This window comes from Triticum dicoccoides, chromosome 4A (genome assembly GCF_002162155.2).
Source record: "Triticum dicoccoides isolate Atlit2015 ecotype Zavitan chromosome 4A, WEW_v2.0, whole genome shotgun sequence".
Lineage (NCBI taxonomy): Eukaryota > Viridiplantae > Streptophyta > Magnoliopsida > Poales > Poaceae > Triticum > Triticum dicoccoides.
This window is the reverse complement of record NC_041386.1, coordinates 91,393,430-91,397,756: the sequence shown is the minus strand read 5'-3', so window position 1 is coordinate 91,397,756 and position 4,327 is coordinate 91,393,430. Positions and strand designations below refer to the sequence as shown.

Below are 4,327 nucleotides of genomic sequence, written 5' to 3'. Positions count from 1 at the left end.
TTTTTTTAGCAATGCCGACAAACATGGTTTATGATGATATTGGTGGTCTGAAGCTTTAGATCGTCGGGGCTGCTCTCATTCGTTCAATTTGCCAGTGATCCTTCCATTCTACTGCTGCTCATTATTATCATATGAAGGAGGTGTTCTTCCGTTACAATACTCCTGACGTGTTTCATGAAATGTCTATGAGCTGGTATGTTGTTCATTCTCTTATTTTTTCTTCTACTTGCAGGCTGATCTATGTTCTCTGTTTGTTGGGTCCTTCGTGTCATTATGAACAAGGTTGGGTCTCTCTTGCTCAGTTTTTGTCTACTAAAAGTGATGTGAGCTGATGTGCTTGTTTGGGCGGTCTCCCTGTGTGTGTGATATTTGTTTGCATATCAACCCTGTGCTTGAAACTTACTTGCATATCATGATATCAAACGAGGATGTGTTCTTGTTTACCTCTTGAATAGACAGATCTTGGTGCATTACTGGTACCGTGCCTCTAGGTGGTCAGCGAGGGTCGCACTTGCGCTATGCTTCCCTCTGGATTCTAGCATGGTGTTCGGGTGCCTAGCTTAGTTCAGTTCTGAGTCGAAAGCAGCGAAATCATATGTTTCTGAATCTTGGATATACCTTACAATGCAGCGGCCCATTCTTGTTGTGCCTGGACTGGCTAGATCGATTAGAGTTTGTCTAATATGCCTTCGGTAATCAGCAGCAACACACGAGATCCTGGAACCTGCATTAGTTATTGTTTGCACAATAATTACTTATTGATATCATTACCAGGCTATCCGAGCCATCAATCCCCGGACACCACTTGGTTTCCTTGCCCATTTATTCATCGGATCTGTACACAATCGACAAGATTGACTTCAGATCTTACATAAGGTTTCATAAAGATAGTTCAGAACCTAAGCTATACAAAGTTTTACAAACGAAATCTACACAAACTCATGGATTTGAAACTGAAAGATATTATGTGATGCATCTCTCCAAAAATCCAGCATAATTATATAGAGGAAACATATATTCCCAGAAATTTACGGTCGCGGTTGAGAGCAACGGCGAGTGTAGAGCAAGCCTGTGGGAGAGTTTTTCTGAAAGCAAGCCCTCAGCTCGCCCCGACAACCTTTCCCTGTCAGCTTCGCTCCCCTCTTCCTCCTCTTTGCTTAGAATTGTTTTATTGTCATTCATATTCTGTATTAAATTCTGATGAGGTTTCTGCTTGTTAGATTAAATTCTAGCCAAGACTAAACTGTAGCCACAAGAAGGCAGGATTCTACTTATTTAGTCTAAAAAAGAGTTTTTGACTTATTTGATTAGATTCTAAGTCAGCTTTTGGGGGGACTTTAGATACAATCTGTTAGTTGAAAAAAATATGTGTTCTTGCGCTTGAGAAATTGCTGCCAGTGTTACTGTATCATATATGAATATGTACAAGGCATCAGAAAGCACAAGTAGCAGGAACAATTAGTTCAGTTTTAATATTATAGTGCTACCCATCCTAAATTGTGTTAAATTAATCTGCTAGACTATGGTGATGACAGAGGGGTACTGTTTTTTTAAATTATTTCTTTGTTCCAATTATAAAGGGCCCTCTGCAAGGATATTTATTTCATCATGTGTAGAAGTTTAGTTGGACAGATATTGTTCGTCAGTTTCTTAGTGCGTGCCTAGCTGTTTCCCCTTTTTACATTGCTTATTTTCTATAGGATTTCTTGAAAGATAATAGCTTGCTTCAACAATTGTAGAACGATCATGGTTTCTTTGCATTCCTGTACTTTTATACGATTAACAATTTCATGGCTATCCTGTGTAAGAAACAGACATCATTGGCATTAGCCAATGCATTTGCGTTAAATGCCCTGTTGGCCGAGTGATGTAGTCCTATTGTGAAGATGCTTATTGTTTCATTTCTGTAATGTAGGAACATGTATAACCTTTCAAGTTCACTGATGTGGTTACCACTACAACACACGTCCCTCTAAGGACCAAGGGTGGGCATGATCTTCTACAAGGTTGTCTGTGACTATTAGTACGGGATCAACTTTGCGGTGTCCCCATCGCTTCAAGTCAAGCTAATAGAGCTAAATGGGTATCCAATTTTAGAAAGCACACTTAAGAAACATGCACACGTGTCTTTAGATCCTATGGAGCATTCCTAATAATGACCATCTATTTAACTATCTTGGATCATTACCATTACAAAATGCAGCATGGCATTCATAATGTTCAGTTATTCATAAATGTGGCATTTAATTATTCTCTTGGCATGATATTTAAGCATGTTGCATATACCAATCTGTTGATAATTCAATTATTGATTCTGATGTACAAACATGCAAAACCATTGCCTGTTTGGATGATGCACATGAGTATGTTTTTGTTAGTTTTCGGTGATGTATGTCGTGAAGCGGGACGGGCGGACGGAGACGGTGCACTTCGACAAGATCACGGTGTGGTTCAAGAAGCTCAGCTATGGGCTCAGCCAGGAGCACCGCGACCCCGTGCTCGGTCTGCGTCAGGGTATACATGGGCGTCACCACCAGCCAGCTCGACGAGCTCGCCGCCGAGACCGCCGCCGCGCTCACGGCCTCCCAGCCTGACTATGCCTCCGTACGTTCCCTCTTTCGATCTGTCTCTCCCCTTCCGGTTCGTTCCATTCCCCCTCATGGCGCCCGTGTTCGTGTGTCCTGGTCTGACGTATGTGCGTGTGTGGTTCTTCTGCAGCTCGCGGCAAGGATTGTTGTGCCCAACCTGCCGCCAAGTGGAAATAGTCTGTGTGGCGCTTGTAAATAGAGAGCATTCTGGTAGAAAGGTACAGGAAAGAATAGGGAAACTTCTGTCATTTTCTTTGGTCTCTGAAAAATAAATGGTGATATGGGCTGATACATTGCTAAATTACATGATACAAACTCACTTCTTTTTTTATTTTTGGTTTACTTTGTTGTGCTACAATGGCTCTCCTAGGAATGTTCTTCCATGCTTTGATGTGCACAATCCAGAAAGTGCATGCATCCAGAAACCAAATAGGATTTTTTATGTGTTATCTTCTCTTAAATCTATAGACCTAAAGTGGTCGGACCCTTCCCTGGACCCTGCGCAAGCGGGAGCTACATGCACCAGGTTGCCCTTTTTATCTTCTCTTAAATCTTGTGCTTGTCCAATAAGAATAAGGTTTGGTGGTATTGCCTTTGTCTGTCACCTGGTAGATTTCAGACTTCAAGCTAGCTGCAGTTATTTCAGGTTCTATGTGCAAATCCTTGGTGTGACATGATTGGTAACTGACCATGAATACGTTGCAATCTGATATGTCTAATTCTTGATTTATGTGGTACCATCGTCTAAAAATTGGTCCTAAAGATACATGACCATGAATACGTTGCAATCTGATATGTCTAATTCTTGATTTATGTGGTACCATCGTCTAAAAATTGGTCCTAAAGATACATGATGTTTTTGTACTAAGTTGAGACAGTTATTTTGGAACGGAGGGAGTATTAGATTATTTTGTTCCTTTTTAATTTGGTTCTAAAATATAGTTTCAGAGTGATCATTTTGCATCAGCCAAGCTTGCCCTTGTTATAAATAATTGTTCTGTTGTCCTCAATTCACTTTCTCGGTTTTTTAATGCTACAAGTATTATTGGTCCAGTTTTTTTTAGTTATTCATCATGCCATTTTTCTTTCTGCCTTTGTAGCTGAAAGATTAGCAAGACTGGCTAAATTCTGAACATGTTCCATGTGAGAGAAATAGCATGTTGATTTCATCTTGAAATAATCATAGCTGAGGGACGAGCTTCGTAACTAAGGGTCATGTGTAGAGCTGAAGGAAGAAGTTGCGAGGCTTGGAACTCTCCTTGTAAAGGGCTCAGGACAGCAGTGAGGACAATGCCTCTTTAGTTGTAATTGTGATACTCCTGATCTGCAAGTAAACACTCCTGTGATACTAAATGTTGGTTGTTAGTACAGAGGTGGTGACATTAGTTGGTTCTCTGGTATTGATTTCATGATTTGTGGTTAATACATGATGTAATACAATCCACACTGCATTATATTTCCAGTTACATCTTTTACTTACTCACTACTAACATTCTTTCTAATTCGCTTCTTACATTCTTTCTAATTCGCTTCTTGCGCCATTGGCGCAACCGGGTCATCTAGTAGGAATAGAAGCAGCTAGTAGTCGTGGGCATCCAAACAAGGAACTGGGCCGACCAGTTTTTCAAATTTCCATATCAAACGTAGTTATTTATGAACTGGTTATTTGTAAAAATTGATGTAAAACGGGTTTTCCTAGAAATCGGCTAAAACCTCATTTTCTATAATCCTATCGCTAA

At 40.4% G+C, this 4,327-nt stretch overlaps 1 long non-coding RNA gene across 2 annotated transcripts; it reads left to right on the top strand.

The window, feature by feature from the left end:
* Window positions 1-7: 7 nt before the first annotated feature.
* On the top strand, window positions 8-4,071 carry LOC119285169. Of its 2 annotated transcripts, none has more exons than XR_005139371.1 (4): window positions 8-193; window positions 1,916-2,604; window positions 2,719-2,806; window positions 3,689-4,071. It is a non-coding gene; the product is annotated as an uncharacterized LOC119285169 (long non-coding RNA). The 2 variants fall into 2 exon arrangements; XR_005139372.1 differs by having other exon boundaries at window positions 2,719-3,114.
* Window positions 4,072-4,327: the final 256 nt, after the last annotated feature.